At 38.7% G+C, this 16890-nt stretch overlaps 1 long non-coding RNA gene across 2 annotated transcripts in view; it reads left to right on the top strand.

The window, feature by feature from the left end:
- LOC147311849 (uncharacterized) overlaps positions 1–15989 on the top strand; it is a 30230-nt gene extending 14241 nt beyond the window's left edge. For both annotated transcript variants that reach the window (XR_015125387.1, XR_015125386.1), the window contains 2 exons: positions 1394–1467; positions 13046–15989. This is a non-coding gene — a long non-coding RNA (uncharacterized LOC147311849). The remainder of the gene's footprint in view (positions 1–1393; positions 1468–13045) is intronic.
- Positions 15990–16890: the final 901 nt, after the last annotated feature.

The raw sequence follows: 16890 nt of genomic DNA, 5'->3' as shown, positions 1-16890 counted from the left end.
TTTGAGAGACCTTAACAAACTGTACATAAAATATTAATTTGTTTTTGAAGATATTGGATTTTGTGCTGCAGCCTAGCTAAAAGAACTGAGGGGAGCTCATTTCATTAAGTTTCTTCCACGATATGGAAAAGTATGGAAAAGGTCATGTCTGGACAAAAACACGAGCACTCGGGGAGCACAACCCCCTAAAACGTTGATGTTTTATGCTGATGTCGGCATTGCAATATGTTAATCTTTTTGTGTAAAAATACAATTTTAAAGAGAGAGAAAAAAAGAGTGACAAAAACATATTAATGTCACTGTTGTAACCATAACTGTTTATCTTCTGTTTCTCTCTTTTCCCCTTTGTCTTCTGTACTTCCCATTTTTTACATATGGATAATTTTCATTATGCTGGCTTGACTTGCCGCTGCCTTCATTTGTGTCTCTTCATCACACTTGAGAACCTACCAGCCAAGTTATGAGAAAGATATAGAACGGTGTGAAGCTGTCCCTATATGCAACCTTAAGAGCAAGCACTATGAAAATAAACTGTCTTACGTAGGGGGCTGTGGCATATATAGTTCATGTCACTTGATAAAACACCTCTGTAGGATACACCTGTGCTTTCTCAAGCTCTGCTAGTCCAGAAGCCTCCTCTGTCCTCGACTTCATCAAGGTGGATTTTCTGCTACAGTCACACTCTGGAAAACAGAGATTAGAGGCTGCAGGGATCCGGTCTGCAACTGCTTGCTGTCAACAGCTCCCTTCAGAGCGTCACAATGGCAATAATTTAGCAATGCAACTGAGTTAGTCTGCTTTCAGTTTAAGATTGAATAAGCTCAAGGTGGCAAGTACATACAATGTGTTTGTGATAATATGGTGATTAAATGTGATAAATGAGAAATCTGTCTATATACCTTTGTGAACGTTCATACTAAGTGTTGCATCCACATTCACATGAATTTGAGATCCACATTGTGCACAAATGTTTTGAGGCACAACTACAAAATGACACAAGCGTTTGGTAACCTTGTTTTTTTTTTTTTTTTTTTTAAATAGACCAGAATAAAACTAGTTGGCAGCCAGTTCAGCTGAGTCACTTTTTGCAAAGAGATTTGTTGCAGACGAGTTGCTCTTATCAACAAAGATTAGAATGTGTTCAAAGTCTGTCTCCTTTGTTGTCCGCAAAACTTTGCCAGTGAATCTGAGTCAGACTGCAACTGTTTGGAGACAAGTTGTCTCCCACCAGGTGACTTGCACAATCATCCTGTGACTGGAACATTGAGGATGTTGCATGCTCAGTGTCTGACTGACCAGTTAGGCCCTCCAACTACTTACAATTTGTCGCTAAATGTGAAAAAAAAAATGCTATACTCAGCCAATCACTAATTTGTTTTCTTTTTTCTTCTAGTTGCAAGGAGGTTGATGTCCTATTCTATTGCGGCTGACCTCTAAGAAGAAGGACGCGCTTTCATGTAGATATGTGTGGGTATCACGTCTGTGTAATGGAAATAGAAGTAAGAGAAAGTGTCATTTATATAACAAAGATCTCCTCTGTGTCAGTTCACCTATCCCTATTCGTTACCACTTCCTGTGGTATTTTTATTTGCCATCTTCTAATTGTTCCTGCCCCTTATTATTTTTACCAGTTCCCAGTTGCTCTGGTGTAATTAGCTTTTTGTTTCTCTAGTTGTCCTTTTTCCTGTTCACCATATCGCCCTCTCTTCCTACTTGTGCCTGCCTTGCTCGCTGAGTTTTGCTCTGCCCCAGCTGCCTTATAGTAGGACCAAATCCAGACATCGGCAACCAAATTAGCTTAAAAGAAAATATAGGGGAAACCTAAAAAAGTAAGACACTGCTGTAATCCCATTACATTTGTCTGTAATATACAAAAGTAAGTACATTCATCTCATTCACTCACTGATAAAATATTTATGTTATTTCTTAAGTCTGTACTGAAAAAATGACAGAGTGGGCTACAACTGTGCAGGTGTGTGTGGAGATATGTACATTACTTAGAATTTATGGCGTAAAGGACAAAAATGTGTGAGAAGCATACAGACAGTTGCCAGGCCAGACACAATTACAGTGGGGCAAAAAAGTATTTAGTCAGCCACCAATTGTGCAAGTTCCCCCACCTAAAATGATGACAGAGGTCAGTAATTTGCACCAGAGGTACACTTCAACTGTGAGAGACAGAATGTGAAAAAAAAATCCATGAATCCACATGGTAGGATTTGTAAAGAATTTATTCGTAAATCAGGGTGGAAAATAAGTATTTGGTCAATAACAAAAATACAACTCAATACTTTGTAACATAACCTTTGTTGGCAATAACAGAGGTCAAACGTTTACTATAGGTCTTTACCAGGTTTGCACACACAGTAGCTGGTATTTTGGCCCATTCCTCCATGCAGATCTTCTCGAGAGCAGTGATGTTTTGGGGCTGTCGCCGAGCAACACGGACTTTCAACTCCCGCCACAGATTTTCTATGGGGTTGAGGTCTGGAGACTGGCTAGGCCACTCCAGGACTTTCAAATGCTTCTTACGGAGCCACTCCTTTGTTGCCCGGGCGGTGTGTTTTGGATCATTGTCATGTTGGAAGACCCAGCCTCGTTTCATCTTCAAAGTTCTCACTGATGGAAGGAGGTTTTGGCTCAAAATCTCACGATACATGGCCCCATTCATTCTGTCCTTAACACGGATCAGTCGTCCTGTCCCCTTGGCAGAAAAACAGCCCCATAGCATGATGTTTCCACCCCCATGCTTCACAGTAGGTATGGTGTTCTTGGGATGCAACTCAGTATTCTTCGTCCTCCAAACACGACGAGTTGAGTTTATACCAAAAAGTTCTACTTTGGTTTCATCTGATCACATGACATTCTCCCAATCCTCTGCTGTATCATCCATGTGCTCTCTGGCAAACTTCAGACGGGCCTGGACATGCACTGGCTTCAGCAGCGGAACACGTCTGGCACTGCGGGATTTGATTCCCTGCCGTTGTAGTGTGTTACTGATGGTGACCTTTGTTACTTTGGTCCCAGCTCTCTGCAGGTCATTCACCAGGTCCCCCCGTGTGGTTCTGGGATCTTTGCTCACCGTTCTCATGATCATTTTGACCCCACGGGATGAGATCTTGCGTGGAGCCCCAGATCGAGGGAGATTATCAGTGGTCTTGTATGTCTTCCATTTTCTGATGATTGCTCCCACAGTTGGTTTTTTCACACCAAGCTGCTTGCCTATTGTAGATTCACTCTTCCCAGTCTGGTGCAGGTCTACAATACTTTTCCTGGTGTCCTTCGAAAGCTCTTTGGTCTTGGCCATGGCGGAGTTTGGAGTCTGACTGTTTGAGGCTGTGGACAGGTGTCTTTTATACAGATGATGAGTTCAAACAGGTGCCATTCATACAGGTAACGAGTGGGGGACAGAAAAGCTTCTTACAGAAGACGTTACAGGTCTGTGAGAGCCAGAGATTTTCCTTGTTTGAGGTGACCAAATACTTATTTTCCACCCTGATTTACGAATAAATTCTTTACAAATCCTACCATGTGAATTCATGGATTCTTTTTTCACATTCTGTCTCTCACAGTTGAAGTGTACCTCTGGTGCAAATTACTGACCTCTGTCATCATTTTAAGTGGGGGAACTTGCACAATCGGTGGCTGACTAAATACTTTTTTGCCCCACTGTATATTCACCACATCGCTCTCCAAGCCCCTGGAAAGGCAGCGTACTCACACAACGCTTTTAGCTAAACGTCTCCAGAGTGACTAAATAGTAGCATCATTTAGTTAACTTCCACTTAAGGGAGAGATGTTCCTTTTTCATGGGTTGCTCACAATTTATCCAACTTGAAGAAAATGTTGTGCTATAAAAGTTTAGGTTCATTGCTTTGTATAATTTAGACCAAAGCTGCCTCGAACATTAGTTTTCCATATTTGTCTCGTGTTTTTATGTACCGGGTGCTTTTTTTGTGCTAGCTTGCTTCTGCACTTCCTTCACTTGCATGTCTTAATCATGCTTTAACGCCTACCAGTGAGGATGCGAGAAAGAGATACAAGGGCTGAAGCTGCCAATTATCCCGATATACGACCCCACAAGCAGTTTATTCACAGTGCGAATAAACTGTGTTACATGTGGAAGTGTAGCATACGCAGTTCATGCAACTCGATAAAAGATTTCAGCTTAGGATATACCTATGTTCCCTAACTCTTAGCTCCTCCAGAAGCACTCTCCTTATCTCCTCCAAGGTGGATTTAAGAGATTGGAAGAGCCTTCATGAGAGTGTGTGTGGGTGGGAGCATGGTTTCCACGTTATGGAAGAAAAGGTAGCACCAGGAAGCAAAATATAACATGCTTCCTGTTTTTATTTTGATTTTATAGTTTCAGTCCTCCAGAATTTATTTGGCAGCATAAATACCTAAATAGTTAAAATGTAACATACAGGCATTTTAAAATGTGAAATTAAAATGTAAAAGGTGTTATTCTGGTTTTATTTCCACCAAACAGTACAGCACCTACAGTAAGTTGTCTCTTCTATGCAGATGTTGATCAGTGTGGAGATGTGAGTCAGGAAAGTCTGAAATTTTGAAGTGAAAACTGTGCAGCTATACCCTGTATCATGGTTTGTCATTTCAAAGCAGAACTAATATGAGTGGTGCCTGAAGTCATGGAACCTTAGTGTTGTACTTTGGTAGAATTATTTACGGGCCAGTCATTATTTTTACCTTCAGAAAGGTCATTTGTCAAGCCTCTTTTAATTGGGTTATTTTTCATGGAACAAACACAACTGTCTGGAGAGTATTTCATTTAAAATGTTGATAAGCAGCCGATTGTTCCTGTGCCTGTCATCTGCATGATGATGTTGTAGCGCCAGGGCAGTTGTGAACTGAAGGGCTAGAAGTGTGCTGCATTGCAACATAAAAATTAGCATATTTTTTTATTACTACGGCAGAGAAAAGAAATTCGCGTTAGAGCCACATTACGGAGCGCATTTCTTTATAAATATGTCCACTTAACACAGAGCATAAATTAACCAGTGTTTTTCCATTTGCGAGAGCATTTGTGGAATTAATGGTTTGTTTTTTCCTTTTTCTTTTCTGACCATTTCATTATTTCCTTGAAGGAAATGTGAAAGCACTTAGGTTTTCCCCTGCTACCTATTTGCATTGCATTATGGTGCAGGTGCAGTGGCTAGGGAAAGGGTCTGGAACCATGCTAATGAACAACCTTGTTTTAATTAACTTCAAGTTAAAATGGCGTGAAATTGAAAATGATTATTGCCAAAGTAAACATCCCTAATTAGGATATAAGGGGTGTAAGTAAATTATTTGATAACTATTGTTTATGTGGAGCTTTGCATCACCTGGTTTGGGTTAGGAATTAATCTCCAAAGCACAAACCGAATGCACGATGGCAGACAATCTAATTCTCTGTAAGTGGAAGAAATTATCATTAGGGCTATTCAATAATTTATAGCTCTTTTACTGTTTAGCTTACTAATACATATTTTACTTCTTGTACTTGTTACAGGTTGAGGCAGACCCAGCAAACAGGTTCGCGTAAGTGGCCTATTTGCTGTTGGCACAAGTAAATGAGATAAAAATAATCAGTAAAAGTCAATTAAATAGAATTCTTCATTCATTTTTTATTGTCACCCTGTCAGTGCTTCTACATAACTGTGACGGATCACAGGAAAGGGCTTCCGTAAATTCAAGTTAACAACTAAATAATACTTAAAATACTGAGATTTTTTCAAAGTTAATTGTGATTTAGATAAAAAAAAGTCTCACTGTCCCATACTTGTCATATTTCAGTCAGTGCAGTGCTGCAGAACAGATTGAAAGGCTGGCACTGACGGGAGGGAATGTGCCACTGGGTGATGAATGAGCCTGTCAGATTAGAGACAATTTGATCATGTCTATTGACTCCAAGTTTAATTTCACTGATCGCATCATGACCAGCGATGCATGTACAGACATATGCTCACTCATTACAGCTTGGACTGGCTCCTCTCTTTGCTTAAGATTTCTCTCTGACCTGTAGTCTGCTCGGATGAAAGCAAGTGTAAATTTTGACACCTGTATCTGCATTTAAGATTCATCCATTTGGGAAATTTTTTCAGTAGCTAAGTCCTTGTGATTTTTAATACTGCTTCCACTGGCCAGTGACTTTAATCCTGTGCACATAACCCTCAAAACAGTCCAAGCACATCCTCTGCTGTTAGAAGTTTGAAATCATGACTCATTCTCTGCTTAATCCAGAGAAGAAATATGTGAAGTAATTTCATTAAAAGCAGATAGTTTGCATTAGCTCATAGCAAAATAATTGTAAAAATAATTGTCCCTGTCAATTAAATTAATAGAACTTCAGTTTGAAATCCCTCTGTAGACCTTGATTCAATACAACAAGGCTTTCAACTGTGTAACGTTTAATTAATTCAGATTGTAGAAAACGAAAAAAGGGAAATATATTGGCACCTAAACCAAAGTATTATATCCAAACCCATTTCTAAGTGACTTTGGCAGCAATAAACTTTCAGGGAGTGGTTATAATGTGCTGAATTACCCCAAACAGATAACACATGGAGCACCAACAAACCAAACCCGTAACCAACCTGTTCTCATAGATATACAGTACATGAAAAAAAGACTACAGCCTTCAAAGGGCAACTTATGTGGTGGTGGCATGTAATATTGGGAAATTACAATCTAATCGACAAAGATTTCGACAATGTAAAATTTGCATTTTAGTAGGTTTAGTCATCTTTATATATTTTACTTATTTTAATTGGAGTCCATGATTGTGTCAAAGATTGAGTTCTGTCAGTAATCTAATAGCGGCAGTGTTGTGTGTGTGAATGAATATTGAAGCAATGAACCTGGATTTACCCAGATTTGACTGAGCAGTAATTAAATCCCACACCTGAGCCAACAACAATTTCCCCAAATTCATGTTATTAAGTGTAATTAAAGATAAGCGAATCAATAAAAAAGCATTAAAACCAGCTTTTTTCCACCGTTTCACCAAACTCAAGTGGTGCTGGCAGGCTAGCCTGAGGCCATCCTTCCTACTTGTTCATGTTAATGGTGCAGGTGGCCTTTTATCCACTTTGGATCACCTTTGTGTTCAGAAATTCTCTTTATTTTTGAGCCTTTGAATCTTCTGTAATAAGTGGTAGTTTAAAAAAACTGCCCTGCTGAGTTGTACATTTCCAACGAAAATTAGCTTCCTAACAATGAATAACCTGAATGTGCTTTCAGAGATTAGGGTGGCTTCACTTTCGCTATATTTGGTTGTTTTCCTGTTTTTACTGAGATTACCTCAGCGGTGCACTTTGTCTTTTAAATGCATGTTTAGGATCAGGTATTGGAGGGATTCTTATCTGTTCGTTCATGCTGAAATTACTTTTACAGATCAATACTAATTCACCCACAGCGATTTGAATCTTTGTTCACTTTAATATGAACTGATTACCTTTGTGATTTGGGGGTTTCTAATATTAACACAAAGAGCAATTTAAAGTGACAAAACAGTGACACTTTTTATATTGATTAATGTAAAGATAACCCATAAATTCATCAATAATAAATGACCTGTTGCTGTCTAATTATTTGGATTGTCCAGAACAGGAGTTGTCAAAATTTCAATCACTTTATGTAAGTCTGAGGACCACACATGAGTAATACACAAAAAACCACACACTCTTAAGTGTTTATGTTGGTTATTTTTATTCCTCTGGTCCACTAAGTAAGTGGGATGAGTTGAAATTGAAGACAAATGCTGTGGATAAAGGAAATGTGCCATAGTACAATGTTTTCTTGTTGTGCTCAAGTTACTAAAGCCTGCCGTTGGACCACAGGACACACTTTGAGAACCTCAGGTCTAGAAATTGAAAATGAAATAAAATCACAAAATATTAGAAGCAACACCTAGGCACGAGGTAAAGTGCTGTGAAAGGTTTTTATCTGTGATAGCTTATCACGCTGTGATCAACCAGTTGTTAAAAGCACTAAAACTTTATTTTCTATAGAGTACTCTGATTTAAGCTGATAATGACGGTGGATGATTACCGGTGTATCAGAGCAAACTTCAGACATGAGGCTTTGAATCCCAAGAATTGAGTGAACTGGTAGCTTTAACATTTGTAGTTTTCTGAGATATATAAGCCTATATTAAGATTAAACGATTTTTTTTTCATTGTTTTGATGTACACACAGGTATTTTGGCATTGTGTGTCTGTCTAACCTATTTCTTTGTCTAAGCGTGTATTTTTAATAATTTTACTCAATGGTTGGAATCTTTGCATTGCTTTGCTATGTGTCATTGAAGATGATTTTCAAACTATTATAATGCCCGTCTTTAAAAACACTAATAACTGTGTTTGTGTTGAAATGTTTTTTTCAAGGTCTAGAATGAGTGGAATTGCATGACAGAAAGAAGGCCAAACATGTTTTGTTTTTCTCCTATCAGCTCAAATATTTGAGTGTACTGTTGCTGCATCGAGGCTGCATTAAAATGCAGGCTTCACGGACAGGCTTCAAAATAGAGAACGCTTAAAATACAACAGAAGTGAAAATTATCTTTGCAAGTCTGAATTAGACTCATATTTGTATAAACATTTTTGCCAGAAATGTGCTGCATGCTGTTTGTGCTCTTTGCTCAGTTGTTGACCAGACAACTTGCCTGAATTATGGTATTACAAATGCTTTCTGCAGTGCAGATGCGATTTGTCAACACAAGATGCACATCCTTTTTGGCTCATTGCAAATTAGTGACTTCCTCTTCTAAGAGCAGGTTGCAGTTGACTGTTTGTACACTCTCTGGTCCTCAAAAAGTAAGCACATTGCAATTCCCAGCTGCCAGGGGAATGCAGCAATCACAGCCAAGGCAATGGAAACATGCCACTGGGAGCATCCCCCCCCAAAAAAAATATATAGTGTGCTCTCAAATTCGGAATAGCCGTGTGTGATTTGTGAAAATACAGCTCAGGGACAGTCACATTTTATTAACATCATGCAAAGCAGTTAAGTCATTTTAGAGCTGCTGTCTGCAGTGCTGTATGATGAAATAGTCTTTTTCATCTGTTAATTTGGCTTTTTCCACAGTTGCTAACAAATGCAAACAGCAGAAACTGCAAGAGATGTCTATAAAGACTTCTTTGGGTAAAAGAAAAACCAACCCTAAACACACCATGTTCTTTTTAAGGCTATACCAACGATCCCTGTAACCCACTTTCATAAAACCCTTTGAATAGTCAAACCCTACATCAAGATTGGGGTTATCTCTCTTTTAGATACTTTTCTTGAATAGCGTAGACATGTGTGCTCCTGAGTATCCAAACCTTTTTTTTTTTTTTTTAAAGGAAAAAAAACGGAATTATTGGCTTTAATACATCAAAAAATGCTGCATTTAAAATAAAACAAGAGATAACTGGAAGAGGCCATATAAGCATGTATATTTATTTGTCCTCACAGAGTCTAAGAAGAGCTAAATTTTACATTTACAAAGTCTCACCACGTTACCCTGAGCAGCAGTGATGGAAGAGTGTGTAAATGCTGTCATTGCAGTAATTGCTAATCAGCAGTCCTCTCATTAATGACACAAATTTGGCAAAACAACTGTCATTCACTAAAAACATAATGAATTTTCTTCCTGATGTTCAAAGTCTCATTTGAAATGTAGTCAGTGCAAACACTTGTGCTGCAAACATTTCGTACATCATCATTTATCATGGAAATATGTTGTGATATGAAAATTGCTCTGGGCCCATTATTAATTGTCTTATAATTATGAATGCACTAAGTTATCTGCGCTGGGAGAAACTCTGTCTGCAGTAGCAAAGTACTCGATGAGCAGTAGTGAAATTTGAAAATGTGACATAAATGGCTGCAAATCAACATGTTTCAATAGAAGCAACTTTTACCTTTCAGACGAATGGTCTCTGTTTATAGTTTGCGTCACATGTTTTCAAGTTCACTACCTCTTGTCGAGCAGTGGGCAAGCATATGCATACAAGTCAGCATTTTCCACTCAAACTACGTGTGATGGCAATACCCTGCAAGAAGCAAAGGGTATTGCCAAGGAGATTTTTAGGTGCTGCACTGCAGTGCATACATTTTTGTGCCTATTCGTCTGACAGCAACCACTCGCCAACTAAATCGTGGGGGCGATCGTCGCCTTGTAATCGGAAGGTTGCCGGTTCGAGCGCCGGCTTGGACGCCGGCTTGGACAGTCTCGGTCGTTGTGTCCTTGGGCAAGACACTTCACCCGTTGCCTACTGGTGGAGGTCAGAGGGCCCGGTGGCGCCAGTGTCCGGTGGCGCCTCGCCTCTGTCAGTGCGCCCCAGGGTGGCTGTGGCTACAATGTAGCTTGCCATCACCTGTGTGTGAATGGGTGGATGACTGGTTGTGTAAAGCGCTTTGGGGTCCTTAGGGACTAGTAAAGTGCTATACAAATACAGGCCATTTACCATTTAAATGGGGAATACACATTGTCCTCTAGAGACAAACATAAGAGTTACAGTAGTTAAAACATAAAGTTGAGAGTCATACATGGAGATATGTTATGTACTTTCTGCAATAAAACAAACTAAGGTTTCTGTTTCCTGTATTTAAAGACTCCTGAGGTGATTATTAGCCGATACCAGCCTGATGTAAAGCATGTCCTGTTTCGGCCACAGGAAGCAGATTTTTAGGTGCATACATTTTTGTGTCTATTCATCTGACAGCAAACTCCAGCAACCTGTGGATGCCAGTGGGACACTAACCAGTCTCTATCTTCTGTGTGAGTTTCTGTGATCCTTTTTCCTTGGAAGCTTCACCCTTCTATTTAAACATATCAGTGTGCTTTGGTCGTCTCTCATTTATCTTCTTGTAGCATCTTGTTGTGTAGAAACATATTTTGCTAGTTATGTCACATTTTCTTTGGCACTAAGCTGTGTTGCTCTTGGTAGATTACGATCGTCACTATTTAAGAACACCGGCTGCATCTTAGTGTATAATTTAGCACATTGTTAGTAGATCACTTGTAAAGCTTTACACCCCTAGTGGTGTATTTTTGTGATTGGCCTGCATATTAAAGCTAGCTATGAATATGTTAATCACATGGTGTTTTGATGATGGTAGGGTAGAGCGCCATTTATTTGGGTTGAGATATGTTGACTGGATATAATTCAGGTTCATTTTCATCAAGCAATTCACTGACCCTCTTGTGCACAGTGGATGGGGGCATTGTCATCATAGAGGAGACCTGTCAGGTTTACAATGGGTAAAGGTCATCACTCAGAGCAACTTTGTATGGCTTTACAGTGACCCTTCCTTAAAGGGGAGAAGGGGGCCTAAACCATGTCAGTAAAAATGATTGGTTTTCCTTTAATTTGTCACATTGGTCTAAGTCTAGACTGATGGGTTTTCTTTTAAGATGTGCAGGACTTCAGGAGGTTAACCTCAGAACTTAGTTCATTTTTGCACCGCAATCCTGTTTTATAATCAGCTAATGTTTTCAGGGCTCAGCTCCACAAAGGCCAGATCTCTGTGGAAAATGTTCCAATTTAAACTAAAGAACAGAGCACTGGCAAGAGCAGAGAGGAAAGCCATTCCAGCGTGCTTTAAATTGTGACAGAGGAAGACTCTTAATGTTGAGTTTCTTCACAGTGTCACAGAAAGCACTCTTGAAATTTAGGAACTGGTGATCAAAAGCATGAGCTTCAAATTAAATGGTACACTTACTTTTAAGTATTTGATGTACCTTCATTTTATGGACGTTTGGGGATAATGATACAGGGACATCCTTACTCCCTTACAACTGTAAACCGGCAGAAGTGCCAAATTCATACCGATGGAATCAGTGGTACAAGGTGTAATTTCTCCACAACCTGCACTGTATTGACGAAGTCTAATTTACTAGATGGGTTTTTTCTTAAGTTGTTCCTTCTTTAGTTATCTGACACTCCCCTTTTACTCCAAGAATAATATGACAATGTTGTATATATTTCGAATGCTTAAACTATCCTTCTTTAAATCGTGTGCCAGTAGGTAAGCTCGGAGAGGATGAAGAGCTTTGTTGTCAAAACACAAACATGCAACTAGAATGAAATGCTTATTTTATGTAAAATATGGCCACCTTTTGAGTACAAGTGTTTGGGTTTGAGAGGATTTCTTTCCTTAAAATCAAAGAAGTGAACTTGATCTGATCAAACTGAATTTTACAGAAGATTTGCTGCTACATATCAAAGGGCTTTGCCTGTCATGGGTTTCTTTAAGTCAAATAAAAGACAAATTTGGTGGTTGAGTGTCACTTTAAACAGTTTCTAATTAAGCATCAAACCATCCAATCTCAATAGTATTTTTATATATCACTGTGCAGCATCATGTTACCAAAAAGTCCATGTGATGAATGAATGAAGCACTTTTAGCACTCATCGGGCGGCCTTGTTTGTAGTGCAGAATACAACCTTAGGCACTGTTATGTGTCTAAATATTACAACGGTGACTGAAGTGTCTATGCCGAGTGTAATTTAGTGGAGCTGTAATAACACCCTGTTGTGTGACATTTCAAAATGGAAAAAAAAGGGGGACGGAAAGAATTAAACAAAGAACACTGAAAATTGATTAATCTTGAAAATAAATTAATTACAAGATCAATTTATTTTCAAGATTAATGAGATTATTTCAGTTATGACTCAAAATGTTTAATTTACTGAATGCCAGCTTGCACGTTTAAGTTGTGCGCAATAACACTGTGAACTGTTGTTGGTCTCCACAGCTGTCACAGTTCTCTTCCATCACCATATCCACAACTTAGTTACTCCGATGCCGTCCAAACGGAGTTATGTGGTTAAGATTTATTTAAGGAACTTTCAAGTAATTCTTGAATGCTCACTAAGGTGAATGCAAACTGCATATGCAAGCAAGAATGAAACATTTTTGATTGTATGACAGCTGCTTTCTCTCTTTACTGTTTTTGTTCACTGTCACGAAGCATTATTCAGTAGTATATGCAGAGAAATATTACACACAGCTACACTCATGCTCGATACTTTCAATCTGCCTCCATTTACAGGATGAAGGAGAAAAAAAGTAAAGAAACAAAAACAATGGTGTCTAAAGAGGAGGCTAGAAAAGACACATATCTCCAGAAACTGTAACAGAACCTGCTGTAACAGAACAGCAGCACCTAATCTATCACACCGACATGAGATTCACTACTTTTGCTGACAAAAAAATCCATATCATCCAGCACCCATATGATTGAAATTAGACTGTAAGTGATATCATCTAGCAAGGATGGAAGTAACCTAATGAATGATTCAATAAGATACTCCTGTATGTCTGTCTTTTTTATGCTAAGTATTGAAAACTGATCTGTGTTCTTTTAATTGTCTGGAATTTTGCTAAAACTATTTATTCCTTAAACCTTGCAGTGTCATGTCTAGCAGCGGATGCTTATCAAGAAAGATAACCTAAGTTTATATACAGATGTGTTGCATCACTGTGAATGAGAACTATTGTATTTATGGCACCATGTTTAACCAGAGGAAGCAGATTCCTAACCCCTTTAAAAGTCATGGTAGACTACCTGTTTCTCCAACTTAACAACATCAGCAATCTGTTACCTCTAGATAAGAAATAAAAAAGATCAGTTACTGCATATTTAAATGGAAACTGAAAAATGTCATCCAGTCAGAATACAGTCAGTGCAGCCATCTAGACAAAACTGGACAGCACACAGAAAAAGCTTTCCATTTGAAAAATCACAATGTAATATTAAGTATGGCAATTCTCATTTGACATGAAGGAAAAAAGCAATAACTTGGCCTCCACCACTACCACCACCACCTACTAAAGTCTGAGTATCGTATCCATCATTTCAGATCTCCCGTCGTAAAATGGCATCGTTAAAATAGTGGCTATCACACAGAAAGCGTCGTGCAGCTTATCCTCCTTTGATTTTTCATTCATAATAACATTTTGACACCCCCACACTGCAAACCGATTAGTGCAGTACAATAGCAGCTGCCAAAGTGTTCAAATCAATGATTTCAGACACACAGTGTGGAAACAAATCAATTATTGTTTAAACACAAGGCTGTGATGTCCACTAATCAATAGATGAGAAGTGTTAAATTGAAGATGCTCTGTGCAATTCTGAGGCTTTTCCCCCCCCTTTTCTTATTTTGGATTGCAAAAATAATACAGACCTAGTAACAATCACCGATGCTAAAAGACTGCTGTCATTAAATAATACATTGTGGACTTCAGAAATCAAAATTATTTACTGAAAGGGAAAATCAGGCAGTGCTGTTGCTGTTAAATGTACACATTTCACAGTACCCCGTTTGTCTTCTTGTGTCTGTGCAGTCATTATTGTTTTCACTCCACTGAATAAACTATTATAATTGTTATCTTTCCAAGATGTGCTGCAGTACTGTGCTGCTATCCTTTTGCCAGTGATAAATAACTTCTGTCATAATGGATCCAGAACTGTGTGCAAGATATTAACATGCCTTTGTTATCTCTGTCAGCAAATCTAAAGCTGTTATTTATATTATATAACTACATAAACATTCTTATGCTCTTTGTGCTGGAGTAAGTGGAGTTGACTTGGCGTTTAAATACTTTCAGAAAATAAATACTTACAGTCACTGGCCACTTCATTGGGTACACCAGATACACTCTGTTACTGATGGGTTGGACGTCTTTTGTCTTTAGAAGTGCCGTAGATTCAACAATGTGCTCTAAACATTCCTCAGATTTTGGTGCATATACAGCTCCCCTGTGTTGTCTCCTCGTGTCTTCACAGGTTCTTTCCATGTATGCTCGCTTCCTTCCACAGTCATGAAAGACTTGTCTGTCTTTCTGTATTAGCTCTGTGATAGGCAGGTGACCTTTCTAGGCTAAGACACGCTCTAAGTTGTCATTGCCTCCATAAATTGGAAAAGCAGTCAATAGCACTAATAGATGAGTGGGTACAAAAATATGTCTGTACAAACTATGCATTTGTACATGTGATGTGTTTCAGAAGAGAAATGTCTTGATTTAAATCTGTTAGGATGCCTGGGTCGTTGACCCAGGGTTTTTGAGTGTATGATATTATTCATATTTTCTAGTTTTTTGGTTTCTTTGAGTTCTGTCTCATGGTTTATGTCTCTGTCTTCTTTAGTTGCTCTGTCTCCCCTATCACCTGCATCCCCTTGTCTAGTTCGCGTCTATGTGTATCCTTAGTTCCTATATCCCCGTGTCCACTCAGTGTTTGTGTCTGCCCTGGTCCCACGTCTCTGTTCCCTCTGTAGTGCCTACATGTGAGGCTGTGTCTTTGTTCAGTCTGTGTTATGTGTTTCCTGTTTTACTTTGAAGGTCTCTGTCTTTTCTCAGTGTGTTCAATTTACGCTTCTTTGGTCTCGTCAGTTCTGATTTGTCCCAGCTGTGTTTCCCTCCTGTTACTCATTCCCTGATTGCTCCCTCTGTGTATTTAAGCCCTGTGTTTCTCTGTGTCCGTGTCGCGATCTACCGTTTATTTTGCTGTGTGTTTTGTCTGTCCACCGGTGTAAGTTTATTTTGAGTTTTTTCAAGTTATGTCATGTTGCGTTCAGAATTAAAGCCTTTTTTGAGTTCACGTCTGTCTCCGGAGTCTGCACCTTGGGTCCTATTCCTGCCTGCACACAGCCCCGCCTAACAAAATCTAATCATTTATATTTTAAAAAGTCAGTATGCCAATATTATCACAATTGACTGTCCACTGAAACAATAGCAATATCTGTCTAATTATTTAACTTTTAAGTAGACATCACCTCAACTACTATAAGCTGAAATAAGGTAATCAACTGGAGATGTTCTGAATGATTGTGGCATTAGAGTAGTCATGGTTATTTTGTTTTTTACCAAATTAAATTAAATTCTGCATTAACATACATTTTTAAAGCCTACACTGTGGGTACTACTTACTGCTTACTGATATTGCAAAGCTTTGCTTAGCATTCCTCGTGTACTGAAAAAGTAAGGCAGAAAATGACCTTTTCTTGTTTTGCGTGCTTTAACTGATGTAATGCAAGAGAAAAAAGGCAGCGAGCACACAAGTTTACAGCTCACACGGGAAGGTCATTTAAAAGTAACTCTATGTCAATATGCTCAAGAAGTTATATGTATAGAAATACCTAACCATCTAGTAAATCTGAATTTCTTCTATTTATTTTTGGCCCAAGAAATAAAAAAACTCTGTCATATTCCTTTAATTTTTATTTTTTTATTTTTTATGCTTTATCATTTCGGTCAAAAAGAGCTGAAAAAAATCAAGTTCACGGGCTGAAGATTTCGTTTGCAATTGTTAGTTTGGCTGCAAGTAAACCCTTAAATTGTTGGAATATTCAAAACGTTTCCTTCAAAACAGTGAAATGATCCAAAATTTGGACTGCCACACTCTGGATTTCTGGATTATGTCTGTAATTTGGAATATGAAGATACGACGTGATGAACTGCTCTTTCACAGTCATTACTCCACCGTCATGCTGTCACTCAAATAAATTGCGACAGAATTATCCATGATTGCATTTGAAATGCAAAACGAGGCAAACATTTTAAGGCCGTTGAGCTGCCAGCAGTTGCAAGGTAATGCAAACCTTAACACAAAGGTCCTATTTGATATTTCTAAATGTGCACCTGTATTAATAGGAGAGCGCGCAGCAGGCTGTCATCTCCTGTATTCTGCTCCTACTATTAGAACGCATCCAGCAATTTCATTAATTACTTCTTTAAGTCACAAGGCTTAAGCAGGGGGTCCAGTCTTCATATCTGATGACTTGCATGAAATGAAAGCAGCCACTCTGGTGATTTTTTTTCCCTCTTCCTCTTCAGTTTGAGTCATTTCGTGCTGTGTTTTTTCTCGACTGCAGCCAGGCTGTGCATTATGTT

This window comes from Aulonocara sp. 'chitande type north' Nkhata Bay, linkage group LG16 (assembly GCF_057382095.1).
Source record: "Aulonocara sp. 'chitande type north' Nkhata Bay isolate Kocher_YH1m ecotype deep benthic linkage group LG16, A_spYH_male_GT1.1, whole genome shotgun sequence".
Classification (NCBI taxonomy): domain Eukaryota; kingdom Metazoa; phylum Chordata; class Actinopteri; order Cichliformes; family Cichlidae; genus Aulonocara; species Aulonocara sp. 'chitande type north' Nkhata Bay.
Note: the sequence above shows the minus strand (reverse complement) of the source record. Positions and strands in the feature narration are given on the sequence as shown.